The sequence below is a fragment of the Dermochelys coriacea genome, chromosome 2 (assembly GCF_009764565.3).
Source record: "Dermochelys coriacea isolate rDerCor1 chromosome 2, rDerCor1.pri.v4, whole genome shotgun sequence".
Taxonomy (NCBI): Eukaryota; Metazoa; Chordata; order Testudines; family Dermochelyidae; genus Dermochelys; species Dermochelys coriacea.
In genome coordinates, this window is record NC_050069.1 from 235,641,276 (window position 1) to 235,656,582 (window position 15,307).

Consider the following 15,307-nt stretch of genomic DNA (forward strand, 5'->3'; position numbering starts at 1 on the left):
ATAAAACAGCTTCTTTATTACCTCACTGGTTGCCCAGAAGCCAACAACAAAGTTCTCTTGAAGTAATCCAGTCTCAGGCCTCCATCCAGATACCCCAGTCAAATATGATGAAGATTTCTGAAAATCTTATTTCATCATATAAAAGAAAAGGTTCTACCAATCCCAAAGGATAAGACACATTACCTCCCAGATTAATGAATATTCCAGATTTTACCCAAATAAAATTTTACCCAAATAAAACTGGCTACAGCCAGTTCATATTAACTAAACTAAAATTTATTAAAAAAGAAAAGAGCGAGAGTATGGTTAAAAGATCAATATGCATACAGACATGAGTTCAATTCTTGAGATTCAGATAATAGCAGAGATGGTGAGCTTTGTAGTTGCAAAGAGTTCTTTCAGAAATAGTCAATAAGTTATTGTCCAATGTTTATATTTCAGGGCGGTCCAGTCAGAACTGGGGATCTCAGTCCTTGTGGCTTAGGCTTCCCCTGTATGAAACCTCAAACAGATCTGAGATTTAAAAGGATCACGACCCAAGGATCTTTTATACAATTTCAGGTCTTCTTTGACAAGTTGGAGTCCCTCGGGGAACAAAAGGCTCTTATTTCCTAAACATCATTGTTAATTATTCACACAGATTAACATAAAGCAGTCTATCACCGGTACTTAGCTATACGAATTAACATAAGACTATTGCCTGTTCCTCCACCATTCACCGATGATTTGCTCTACATTTCAAAGAGAGATGAATACAGTGATTTCCCGTGTTTACAATTAATTTAAATGCTAGGATGTTCTTTTGATCTCTGAATGACCAGAATACAGCATAGACAGGGAATGTTGATTACGTTGTTGACCACTACTCATATATATGTAAATACACAAAAACACAAACATTATACATAACAACAGGTTTCAGAGTAGCAGCCCTGTTAGTCTGTATTCGCAAAAAGAAAAGGAGTACTTGTGGCACCTTAGAGACTAACAAATTTGTTAGTCTCTAAGGTGCCACAAGTACTCCTTTTCATTATACATAACATAAGCTTCCATGAGCATAAGCTTTCCCCATATGTCTTTAAGGGTTGAATTTGAGTCATTTATTTTGCAGGATGCTTAATCCTTTCTGGCCGTGCATCACACAAGGATTTTTTAATGAATCCATGAACTTGGCAGGTCATACCCTATGACTGGAGAACTGAAAATATATTAGTAGCCCCATCATTTTTATTTATTCATCTTTACTTGTCACATAATATGTCCCCAGCACATTCATTTCTTGATTCATTTGCATCCTGGATTGGAGACTTAAAATCACATTTTTGTCTTCGAGCCAAAATCCAAAAACTTCCTGTGTAGAAATTGCCTAGATTTTGATAACCACCCAGTCCTCTTTTTATAATTGTATTAAAGGAATTGGTAATAATGTACAGTGCCTGTCACCTCTAGGGTACTGGCTCAAATTCAGTCCAAGTTGGTAGGGTCAAAAAGTCTTTACCACCTGAAAGTTGTCTGGTAATCCACATGAAACAACTGCCACATTTACTGTTAATTGGTACCCTGAGGGAAATTGGCAAGGATTTATACTGAAGAAATTTGACCAATAAGTGGAGTTTCAGATATGTAGCCTCAGATGTAGTACTGAACTGGAACAAAAACAACGAGGAGTCCTTGTGGCACCTTAGAGACTAACACATTTATTTGGGCATAAGCTTTTATGGGCTAAAACCCACTCATCAGATGCATGGAATGAAAAATACAGTAAGCAGTATATATATTACAGCATATGAAAAGATGGGAATGGCCTTACCAAGTGGGGGATCAGTGCTAATGAGGCCAATTCAATTAAGGTGGAAGTGGCCTATTCTCAACAGTTGACAAGAAGGGAATTAATCAATATCAATTAATCAAAAAGGGAATATCAGAGGGAAAATTACTTTTGTAGTACTAACAAAGCCAATGCAATCAAGGTGGACCTGGCCCATTCCCAACAGTTGGCAAGAAGGTGTGAGTGACCCATCCACTCCCAGTCTTTATTCAGGCCTAGTTTGATGGTGTCCAGTTTTCAAATTAATTCCAGTTCTGCAGTTTCTCATTGAAATCTGGTTTTGATGTTTTTTCGGTTGAAGAATTGCCACTTTTAAATTTGTTATTGAGTGTCCAGGGAGATTGAAGTGTTCTCCTACTGGTTTTGGAATGTTACAATTCTTGATGTCTGATTTGTGTCCATTTATTCTTTTGCATAGAGACTGTCCGGTTTGGCCAATGTACATGCCAGAGAGGCATTGCTGGCACATGATGACATATATCACATTGGCAGATGTGCAGGTGAATGGTGTGGCTGATGTGATTAGGTCCTATGATGGTGTCCCTTGAATAGATATGCGGACAGAGTTGGCAACGCGGTTTGTTGCAGGGATTGGTTCCTGGGTTAGTGGTTTTTGTTCTGTGGTGTGTAGTTTCTGGTGAGTATTTGCTTCAGGTTGGGGGGCTGTCTGTAAGCGAGGACTGGCCTGTCTCCGAAGGTCTGTGAGAATGAGGGATTGTCCTTCAGAATAGGTTGTAGATCCTTGATGATGCACTGGAGAGGTTTTAGTTGGGGCTGTAAGTGATGGCTAGTGGTATTCTGTTACTTTCTTTGTTGGGCTTGTCCTGTAGTAGGTGACTTCTGGGTACCCTTCTGGCTCTGTCAATCTGTTTCTTCACTTCAGCAGGAGGGTATTGTAGTTTTAAGAGTGCTTGATAGAGATCCTGTACGTGTTTGTCTCTGTCTGAGGGGTTGGAGCAAATGCGGTTGTATCTTAGAGCTTGGCTGTAGACAATGAATCGTGTGATGTGTCCTGGATGGAAGCTGAAGGCACGTAGGTAAGTATAGCGGTCAGTAGGGTTCCAGTATAGGGTGGTGTTTATGTGACTATTGCTTATTTGCACTGTAGTGTCCAGGAAGTGGATCTCTTGTGTGGACTGTTCCAGGCTGTGGTTGATGGTAGGATGGAAATTTGTTGAAATCCTGGTGGAATTCCTCAATGGCCTCCTTCCCATGGGTCCATGTGATGAAGATGTCATCAATGTAGTGCAAGTAGAGGAGGGGCACTAGGGAACTAGAGCTGAGGAAGCATTGTTCTAAGTCGTCCATAAAAATGTTGGCCTACTGTGGGGCCATGCGGGTACCACTGACTTGAAGGTATAAATTGTCCCCAAATCTGAATTAGTTGTGGGGTGAGGACAAAGTCACAAAGTTCAGCCACTAGGTTTGCCGTGACATTATCGGGGATATTGTTCCTGATGGCTTGTAGTTCATCTTTGTGTGGAATATTGGTGTAGAGCATTTCTACATCCATAGTGGCTAGGATGGTGTTTTCTGGAAGATCACCAATGGGTTGTAGTTTTCAGAGCAGCAGATGTGTTAGTCTGTATCCGCAAAAAGAAAAGGAGGACTTGTGGCATCTTACAGACTAACAAATTTATTTGAGCATAAGCTTTCGTGAGCTACAGCTCACTTTGTAGTTCACGAAAGCTTATGCTGAAATAAATTTGTTAGTCTCTAAGGTGCCACAAGTCCTCCTTTTCTTTTTTCAATGGATTGTAGTTTCCTCAGGAAGTCAGTGATGTCTTAGAGATAGCTGGTAGCCTAGGGCCTGAGGAGAGAGTCCACATAGCCAGATAATCCTGCTGTCAGGGTGCCAATGCCTGAGATGATGGGGCATCCAGGATTCCCAGGTTTATGGATCTTGCGTAGCAGATAGAATACCCCTGGTTGGGGCTCTAGGGGTATGTCTGTGCGGATTTGTTCTTGTGCTTTTTCAGGGAGTTTCTTGAGCAAATGGTGTAGTTTCTTTTGGTAACCCTCAGTGGGATCAGAGGGTAGTGGCTTGTAGAAAGTGGTGTCAGAGTTGCCTAGCATCGTTCATATTCCTGCTGGTGGGTGGGGAGCTAATTTTTCCATGTGGGTGCTGCAGCTCCGCAGCACCCACGGAGTCGACACTTATGAGGATACATCAGTAAATGCACACACAGAAGAATGTTTACAAGAAGTAGCAGTAAAATCTATAACAAACTGAAAAGAAAGCAAATGTCTAGTATGCAGCTTGGTCACAGACAATGCTGCAAATGTATCCAAGATGAGAAGAAATTATTTAGAAGAGAGTCCCAAGCTAATAACATATGGTTGCAGTGCTCATTTGATGCACCTCCTAGCCAAAGACTTCAGTGTTCCAGAAATAAACGCTAATGTTGAAATTGCAAAATACTTCCGTAACAATTACTTTGCAGCAGTTACTCTGAAAAAAGTGGGAGGAAGCAAGCTAACTCTCCCACAAAACATGCGATGGAACTCAGTAGTGGACTGTTTCAAGCACTATATCAAGAACTGGCCTAATCTGATGACAGTTTGTGAACAAAATTGTGAAAAAATGGATGGCACTGTCACAGCCAAAGTTCTCAACACTGGGCTTAAGAGAAATGCTGAACCCATGCTGAGTACCCTGAAGCCTATTTCTGTAGCCTTGAACAAAATGCAGGGAAATAGCTGTTTTATTGCTTACGCTGTTGAAATTTGGAAGGAACTGAGTGAGATCTTAAAGAGAAATATGCAATGACAGAGTTACATTACAAGCATTAAAAATGAATGGAACAAGCACTATTTCCAGCTAATTTTCTTGCAAATATTCTCAATACTCGGTACTGGGGTCAAACCTTAACTGCTGAAGAAGAGGAGTTGGCTATGACATGGACATCCAGCAATCATCCCTCCATAATGCCAACTATAATAAACTTCAGAGCTAAGGTTTCAGAGTAGCAGCCGTTTTAGTCTGTATTAGCAAAAAGAAAAGGAGTACTTGTGGCACCTTAGAGACTAACAAATTTATTTGAGCAGAGTGAGTTGTAGTTCATGAAAGCTTATGCTCAAATAAATTTGTTAGTCTCCAAGGTGCCACAAGTACTCCTTTTCTTTTTTCAGAGCTAAGGGTAAACCATTCAAGAAATAAATGTTTGCTGAGGATGTTTTAAAGAAAGTCACACCAGTGAACTGGTGGAAGTCACTTAAGCACTTGGATTCAGAGACTGTTGAAGTGATAATCTCACTTTTAACAGCAGTAGCTTCTTCTGCTGGTGTAGAAAGAATATTTTCTTCCTTTGGATTAATTCATTCCAAATTGAAAAATTGTTTGGGACCTGAAAAAGCAGGAAAACTTGTTTTTTTCTTTTCCAGATTATGAACTAACAGGAAAATGAAAAGAAGTACTTGTGGCACCTTAGAGACTAACAAATTTATTTGAGCATAAGCTTTCGTGAGCTACAGCTCACTTCATCGGATGCATTTGGTGGAAAATACAGTGGGGAGATTTATATACACACACAGAGAACATGAAACAATGGGTTTATCATACACACTGTAAGGAGAGTGATCACTTAAGATGAGCCATCACCAGCAGCGGCGGGGGGGGGGAAAGGAGGGAAACCTTTCATGGTGACAAGCAAGGTAGGCCATTTCCAGCAGTTAACAAGAACATCTGAGAAACAGTGGGGGGTGGGGTGGGGGGGAGAAATAACATGGGGAAGTAGTTTTACTTTATGTAATGACTCATCCACTCCCAGTCTCTACTCAAGCCTAAGTTAATTGTATCCAGTTTGCAAATTAATTCCAATTCAGCAGTCTCTCGTTGGAGTCTGTTTTTTGAAGTTTTTTTGTTGAAGGATAGCCACTCTCAGGTCTGTAATCGAGTGACTGGAGAGATTGAAGTGTTCTCTGACTGGTTTTTGAATGTTATAATTCTTGACGTCTGATTTGTATCCATTTATTCTTTTACATAGAGACTGTCCAGTTTGACCAATGTACATGGCAGAGGGGCATTGCTGGCACATGATGGCATATATCACATTGGTAGATGTGCAGGTGAATGAGCCTCTGATAGTGTGGCTGATGTGATTAGGCCCTATGATGGTGTCACCTGAATAGATATGTGGACAGAGTTGGCAACGGGCTTTGTTGCAAGGATAGGTTCCTGGGTTTTAGTGGTTCCGTTGTGTGGTGTGTGGTTGCTGGTGAGTATTTGCTTCAGGTTGGGGGGCTGTGCTCAAAGCTTATGCTCAAATAAATTTGTTAGTCTGTATTCGCAAAAAGAAAAGGAGTACTTGTGGCACCTTAGAGACTAACACGGCTGCTACTCTGAAAACAGGAAAATGAAGGTGAAGATGACTGAATTAGTTGCAGAAGCCAATATTTTAAGTTTCTCTTGTTGACCTGGCTGATACAGTCGATTTAATTTTTGGTGGTTTTTAAAAATATTTCATTTAACTATTTCAGTTAAAAACAATTTTAACAAGCAAACCTGATTTTAAAAAAACTTGAATGTTGAACTAAATTAAAAAATTCATATGCTTGTTTTGTTAAAATATTATGTTTGCTGTTGAAGAAAAAAATCCAGAATACATAATGTTGTTTTAATTACATAAAATTTAAATGTCTGTCCGATGATTTTCTCCTCCTAATACAGCATGCCAAGAAAATCCTCCAAATATTAATGATTAACCTGTTGAATTTGAGATAGTTCATCTCCCAAAGACTTCATAAATATCTGCTTCAATTACCTTTAGTAAATGAAATAACCAAACAATCATTCATTTTCTGATATATCTGTATTAAGGTTATAACAAGCAACAGGAATGCACTTTTATGTAGAAATCCATGATTAAATAGTCTTCCTGACTAGTGATTTAAATTATGATTTAAATCAAATCCACCCTGTGTTCAACCACACTGTTTGTCTGTTTTATCTATTTTGTGTTCACATCAGAAGTATCATCTGATATAATTCCCCAGGAAAAGTGCATGTTTAGTTATGCTGTGATGAGTGGCTCTCCATCAGGACTAGAGGGACTCTGCATTTGGAAGTCCTGTTGACTCAGGGAGAGCTCTACACACAGAATAGGTATAGGATGGGACCAGAGTGTGTGAACAGCTTGGTTTGTTTTTTTAAGAATCTCATTTCATGCAGTATTACGTTGGTTGATTTTTTTTTTTCAGTGCTAGGATGGATAATGCTGAGAAATCGCCACTACAGTGGATTTTGGACATTTGATAGATGGCAAAATTCTAAAGGAATGGGGAGTTTAAATGATGTTCGGTATTCCCTTAAGGATATTTGGCTATATCACTGCAATTTGTGGTGTGCTAATGAGATTTGAGAATGTCCAGAGAATCTTAAAAGCACCCTACTTTGGATATCAGGGAGGCGAGTTTGTAATCATTTCACTTTACTGAAGCTTTGCAAGTTGAACTCTATTCTTAGTTTTAAAAACGTCATAAACCAACAAAACAGAAATAAGCAGATAGAAATAGCTGTTTTCTTTTTCTCTCTTTTCCTTTGTATTAAAAATATGTAGTAACTCAAGAAATACCCTGTAGCAAATCATGATTGATGTATGTAAACAATTAATTTATATCCAGTGCACAAGAGAACATTGACAATGCTATGTACTTGCTGCTATATTCTGTTCTGTATTGTGCTGTTTATTTTGTTATTTGCAGATCCTTGGGCACAACCAAAATAGTTTATCCTGACTATAAACTTCAAGCAAAACAGGCAATTTTAGGTTTTTTTTTCTTTTTTTACTCCTCAAGCTCAGTTTTTCCTCTGTAGGCAGCCAGACAGCTGGAATCCTTGGGGGAGTACACTGCAGACGTAACCAATTCAGAGAACCTAAAACCAGTGTGTAATGGAGAATATTTCACACTCTGACTCAAATGTATATTACAATGGAAAATAGGGGAGTTTTTTAAACAATTCTTTCCTCTGCCCATAATGAAATACTCTTAGCATATTTTGTAATAGTTATTCTTATTCCTGTGTATGAAATGTTCTTTCATAGAGTTTTGGCATATTCTAGTAATTGTATAGACTTAGCAAATAAAAGTGCTTTTAAAAGCCTTTATGCTAACAAGATACAGGAATGACAATTCTATTATATTTACTGTAATATTAAGATATAATATTTACCAAAATATTTATCAAAATTATAATATTTATCAAAATAATGTTTACTTTTTCAGATGCTTTTATTTTCCTCTCTAGATTTTCCAGCTCAACTTGCTCCTCTGCAAAAGAATGCCCTGACTATTTGCAAAGGCTTGGTCTGCACTATCCTTCTTTGGGAAGTCTACCACCATTTCACTAGCACTGGCGCAGCTGCATTGATCATAGCAACAGTTGGAGAGTTAGCGTTCTCAGGGTACCAGTGTTTTTACCACATTGTCTAGGTGGCAGGTTTATGTAACAGTGGTTAAAAACATCAGTGCTGTGTCTACATAAGTGCTACTGCCATTGGTACCATCAGGGAGATGAAGTAATAGGAGGTTTTCCGAAAGCGGCTGGAGTAGACAAAGCCAGAATTTGCTTCTGCTTGATCATTTACTGAATCCCTTGATGTTCATATGAATCCTTAGAATGGAAATGCTAGTGGTTCACATATATAATCTAAAACTTGCCTCTGAAGCTTCTGAAATGGACCTGGGGATTGGAAATGAATATGGATTATTACATATCTAGGTCACCATTGTTATTACTAACCTGGAGTAGATTCACAAAGACATTATTCTCTGATGGTCATTCAGTGGTCTTTATGATATGAGTTGATCTCAGTGCATTCTGCTCTAGCGCTCTAGCTCAATCAGAAGTTATGGGCTTTATGCAGGAATTATTGGGTGAGGTGCTCTGGATTATGCAGGAGGTCAGAGTAGGTGATCATTAATGATACCTTCTCACCTAAAATCTCTGGAAAGTTGTCCACACTACAAAAAAAATCACTATTTTTACAAGAACTAATTGGTGTACTTGGCACTATTAGAAGACATGAAGCATTCAGTAGTCATGGTAACTGGACTATGTTATCAGTCCTAAATGTAATCTCTCCAGGTCAGGGCTGAGGCACTCAGTGGGCCATATTTGGGGAGCTCTTATTGCTCCAAATGTGCAGTATCTATTCTATGGATGGAAAGTGATAGCTCTGGACACTGAAAATCTGGCACCTTTCACAGGTACTAAATTATATAAAATTAAAAATGCTTCCAAATAAATTCTTGCACTGCTTCAGCTGTTTGGGGTGATAATTTATCATGTCCATGTCATGATACCACATAAGGAGCCTTTTCCATAAAGGGAAAGCAGGCAGTCATCTACAGCAACAAAATATTAGGGGCAGCAAAATATTTAGTGACTGCTTATACTGACAGTGGAATAGTTGAATTCTGGGGCAGCGACATTAAACTATTAAGGGGCTATTCTAGATTAAAAATAAACAAAAAATTATCTGGGGGGAATATCCAGTTTCATAAGCCATAGTTTGCTTAACTCAGAGGCTACAAGGAACAGACATCTTCCAATTTGTCTAGGGTAGCAAAGTACGTGGAATCCACTACTTTCAAAATAGGACATTGGTTTGTGGGCAATGAATGATTTGAAGATAGAGAGGTTAGTAGTTGAACACTTTAATAAAGTCTTTAAGGTTCAGATTTAGATTTTAGTAGAGTCACTGTTTAACATATTTAGTTTGAATTGGAAAATCATCTTTTAAAAGTACCTTATGTGATGGTTGAATTACATTGACTTTCATAACCACTGTTTGGGGTTGGGAGGAGGAGAGGGAATGGAGAGGAAGGAAGGCATTTGTGCTTCAGTCCAGGAGAATACAACAAAACTGTGGACTAATCGCTGTTCACCTGAAGGCAACTGTTGAACTGAATTGTTTGCGTCCTTTTTGGAGAGATTCTCCCGTGTAGTTTAGTTTTGGATTAAAGAAATTAGTGCTTGGCACTAAGGGCAAATTCGTTCTGTGGGTGAGGCAGAGAGGTTACTTGAGGTAAAAGGAAGATGTACGTTGCATTTTATTTCTCACTGTAGGGATGGGACAATAAAATTTTTATCTATTTTAATCGTAAACTTTGAGACTTGGGATCTGAAATACTAAGTCAGAGGTTCACAAACAGGTCCACAGCACACAGACGGGCTCTTGAACACTTTGAGAGGTCCCAGCAAAACTTAGCTTTTCCTTGTATAACTTGTCCATTTGCATTAATGAATTTCAACGAATGCAGCAGGCATGTAATTTACTTTCAAGACTTATAAAATGGGCCCTTGGTTTCACAATATTAACTCTGAATTACAATTTTTAAAACTGAATTGTTGAAGTTAGATACCTAAATACATATTTAGGCACCTAAAACAAACCTGTGATCTGACTTAAAAAAAAATTCCAGAGCACTTGCAGCTCTCATTGCTTTAAGAGTATGTGTGTAGCTGTGCTCCGCACCTCTGAAAATCAGGCCTTTTTAAAAACAGGCACACAAATGTGGATTTAGGTTCCTAGCTGTCACCATCCAAGAAATCTGGTAGCACGATGACTGAGATCGATCACTGTGAAGTACTAAGTAGTATTTGTGTGTGGGTGGTGGGAAAAGATGCTCTGTCTATTTTGTACTGTTCTTCTTGAGCCTGTCTTACATGGCTGTTCAGCCAATCTCCCTTTCTTGGCAAGTTATATTCTAAAACAAACACCTTTCTCTTTTTCTGTCACCTTGTCCACATTATAGAATAGTATTTGGCCCACAGTTGCTGTTAAATAATGTTCAGCATTGGCTCACTTATGCACATTGACAGCAATGGATATTTTTAGTAGTACTGTAGGGGCAACTTGATGCCATATCCTTGTCTATAAAGAGTAGGTGATAACTACAATCTTTAAATGGCTTGCTAAATAAATCTGATTGACTAAACAAGTCCTTTTGCTACTCTTCCCATTTCAGTTATACATAATGGACTTAATTCCACTTTTTTGTAGACAATGGTAGTCTTGTTTAAATTGGGCTTGGAACAGAATTTCAGGATATTGGGTTAGTGATTCCATTTCAGAGTTAACTGGCAAGCTAAATCATTTCCATTTTCCACCCTAAAGGGTAACAAAAAGCTTTGGCTTTCTATGCTTTCAGCAATAATTAAACGGACATTGTGAAGTATGTTTGCAGTGTGGTAGCTGTGTTGATACCAGCATATTAGAGCAACAAGGTGGGCAAAAGGTAATATAATTTTCATCAACAGAAGTTGGTACAATGAGAAAAACTTTAGAGCTACATGGACCTGAAGAAGAGCTCTGTGTAGTCCAAAAGCTGGTCTCGTTCACTAATAGAAGTTGGCCCAATAAAAGATATTACCCCTCACCCATCTTGTCTCTTATTGTGAAGTATGGTAGTTCAGACCAAAAATATTAGTCTTGTGTAAAAAAAAATTATAATTCTTAAGAATTTTCGTAATTCATAATTCAAAACCAAAACATTTTTAAAGTGTCAAGGGTATCTTGCGGATGTGAAAGCCCAGCCACTCCAACAGTGAGTTGACTGGGTGTGAGAACCAGAAAGTTAAACTGTAAATAAGGTGAAATGACCTCTTTGGGGAAGGAATTGGCTTTTCATATATACAGTACTTGGCAGAATTAACATTACTGTAATGCAATAACAATCTGCTTGGGTTTTTTCATTAATCCAGTTGCATTACAGGTATAAATGAATTACATTACAGGTATAAAGTGAAACTGGATTGAAAGGGAAAGTGATTTTTTTTTTAGACCATCTAAAATTGGTTTTGCCAAACAGTTAAAAAAAGTATTTTTGTTCTCATCCTATCAATTGGAGCAAGGAAAGTTCCCAATCCACGTCTCTGGATCCTTAAAGGAGACCTCCATAAAGCCAGGAAAGAAAAAAGACAACATTCATGGTATTCCAAAAGTTTATAAAAGGCAGAAAAACCTCCCAGTTCTTCTTTAAATCCTAATGAGGCAAAACACAAATCTATTTTAGTTCCCTTTATAGGTCACCATTAACAGATCACTAATTTTCTTGTCCAACCATGATAAAACAGAAAAAGATAAATACCATAAACTCTGAAGTTGGATTATTTTTTAAATTATTTCAGTTTTAATAATCCATGGTGTTATACATGTAAAGAAATGTGTTGTTCTTAATTTGTGACAGTTTTTCTTTACATTTATTATAGAGAGAGAATTTTGCATTCTTATGGCATTATTTCCATCAGAGATTAGATACTGTGATGATGGGTGATATTATAAACCCCTGAGATAAATATTTACATATATGCCATTTTAATTACATTATTTTCCTCTGATAGTAGTTTTAGTGAAGAGTTGTGTTCTGAAAGGAGAGAGATTGTTGCTAGGATGAACTGTAGTTTGTTGCAGTACTCCTTTCTTCTCCCTCCGTTGCAGACATTAATTGGGGAATTGCTGAAGGACAGTTTTCTGCAATTTTTCCTCACTGTGGAGATCTGAAGTTAAGTCCAACAAAATACAAAAGGATCTATCTATGGGAGAAATTCAAAAGGAAGAAACAAAACATCCCGCTCTCTGCCTCCCAAGATGTCTATGACCAGAGAAAACTTTGAGCGCTAAACTAATTTTCCATTGACTGCAAAACTGGGATGACTTACACCAGGGGATAAATTTGGCTCAAAGTCTGAATTCCAAGCTCCCTGACCTCCACAGGGTTTTTGTTCTGTTGCAGTGGCTCTGCGTTGCTGTAAATGGTGCTTTCTGGGAACAGTGCCTTTGCTAAGTAATTCTGCAGCAGTGCAATACTATACTTAATCAATTCAGGTGATTTACAAATTCTTCATTGCACAGAATGATCAGTACTGCACAACTTCAGAAACAGAGCAAATGTGCGTTCTGGTCCTTATTCACAAAAAATAGTGTTACTGTAACAGCAAATCCTTTGGGACAGCAGGAGGAGGAAAGTGAGCTTTTTGCCAGAAGCTGCGAATGGGCGACAGGGGATAGATCACTTGATTACCTGTTCTGTTCGTTCCCTCTGGGGCACCTGGCACTGGCCACTGTCGAAAGACAGGATACTGGGCTAGATGGACCTTTGGTCTGACCCAGTATGGCCGTTCTTATGTGAGGGGAGTCTTCCATCATATTATTTCTAACTGTTCTTAAATGGTCAAAGTGTGAAAAATTTAACTTTTGGTAGTTCTCATCTACCCTCCCCATCACTTCCTCTTCTCCCACAGTGCAAAAGGGTTCCTTTGGGCATGTTTTCCAAATGCTGAAGGATTTAAGTTGCTTCCAATGCAGTGCAAACTTAATTAAAGCAAAAGCAGAGCAATTAAATCAGCAATCCAGATACAGAAGTTTTATGGACAGTATATCTAAATACTTTCCTCCATTTCTACATTTGATAATTGAGAATCAGAAATGGTTCATAAATGAAAAATTTTAATGTAGCACAAGCCTCAAAAAGTAGGGGCATATCACATCTAAAAAGCATTTTTAAAAACATTGATCTTTAGGTGAGTACCAGTTTCCAGTCCTCTTAACTTATTGCTTACTGTGCTCTCCTTGAGAATAGCTATATATCAATATAGAATCTTGCTGTCCATAACAGACGTACAAGTTTATATAGAGCTTCTTTCTCTAACAAAGGATGTATCGAATACAGACATGCTTCTCAAGAAGATGATTCCTTTTGAAGAATTCCACTTCAACAAAGCAGAAGTATTGCTTAACTCCTTTGCAAGGACTCCAATCCTGTTTTTGGTAAATTCACTGGAAGCTTTGACATTTACTTCAATAGAAGTAGGAGCAGGTCCCAGTTTAGGGCTTGTCTACACATAGAATTGCACCATTTTAATGTAAGGGGTTATTTTGACCAAATTTAGTTAAGGCAAAAGGCTGGGTGGACACTTACTTCGGTTCAGCTTAAAATGATTAGGAACAGATTTAAGCTAAACTGAAATGAGTGCCTGCACATGATTTTGGAGTGGTTTAACTAAGACAGTGCAAGTATGTGTATTTACAATGCCCCGGTCCTGCATTCTGATCCACACACACAGAGTGCTTCCTGTAAGGTTCAAGGAGACTTCGACTCTGAAATCAATGGGAGTAGAGGTCACTCAGCAGCTGGGGAGTAGCTACAGAAGTTCTTTGCTAGAGTATTAAGTCCTTATGGTAGCTAACACTGTAGATCTGAGAAGATATTTCCATTATAGTGTCCTGGTTTCACTCACTCACTTATTTTCCTTCTAGGAAGAATCTTCCAGGCTTGGTCTCAGCCACACTGTGTATCATTTTAAAAAAAAGATCAAGCCAATTCTCATCAGCTGTTTGCACATGTAGAGTTTTTATATATACTTAACTCTCCTATATCTTATTAAATATGAAGACAAAAGACATTTCCTCCATTTAATTTACTATTTATATTTCATGCTTTTATTCATTGTAAAAATACCTTACAAGGATACCTCTGTTCAGATTCACCTCAATCTTGATATTGGGATAAAACTGCTCTGCACTGTGGGCCAATTTCATCAGTGTAATGATTGCTCATGACGCATCTGCTCATTTGAATGGAGCTATGTGTCTGCAAGCATTACAAACTTAACAAAAGCAAAACAGATACTCTTGAGAATTATATTTAAAGTGAATTCAAATTAAGAACTGTAGCACAAATTAAACATTTATGACTAGTGCAGCTGTTGTCACTTCCAGAGTACAAGTTATACAAATATATATAAAGATTTTTATTTTAAGTTAAATGGCCTGTCTCGTTGTGGTCTTCCAAATATTATTCCTCTTATAAGTATCTACAGTACAGTTTTACTATCTTGTACCAATGTCTGGGACACCCATTGTAAATTAATGAATTTTGCAAGTTAGCAACTACGGGACAAATCTAAGTACCACACAAGTACTTTGCAAAACTCCATTGGGATCAGAATTTGGGCTCCATCATGCAAGATGCCAAACACCTGCAAATTCCATTAACGTCAGTGGGAGTTCAGTGCGTTTAGCATCTCCCAAGAAGAAAGTAAAACATCACAAATGTAGGCACTAAGAAAATGAAATATTACATCATAAACTGTACTTTGTACATGTAATTTTCTTAATTGTGGTTTTGTTTGTTAGTTTGTGTTTAGAGACAGTGCAGACTATTTAATAGAACTCTACACTGGGAGTCAGGGGACTTGGGTTCTGCCACTGACCTGTGTGACCTTGGACAAATTACTTCACTTATCTGTGCTTCTGATTCCCGTCTAACTCTTTGTCTGTCTAGCTCTTCAGGCAGGAATTCTCTTACTGTGTGTATGTACAGTGCCAGCACAATGGAGTCTCAACCTCAGTTTCAGTCTCTAGGCATTACTATAGCAGAAATAATATAATACTACTTGGCATAATACTAAATGCAATGTATCATACTTTGCAAAAATCACTTTAGATGAGCCATCACCAGCAGCGGCGGGGG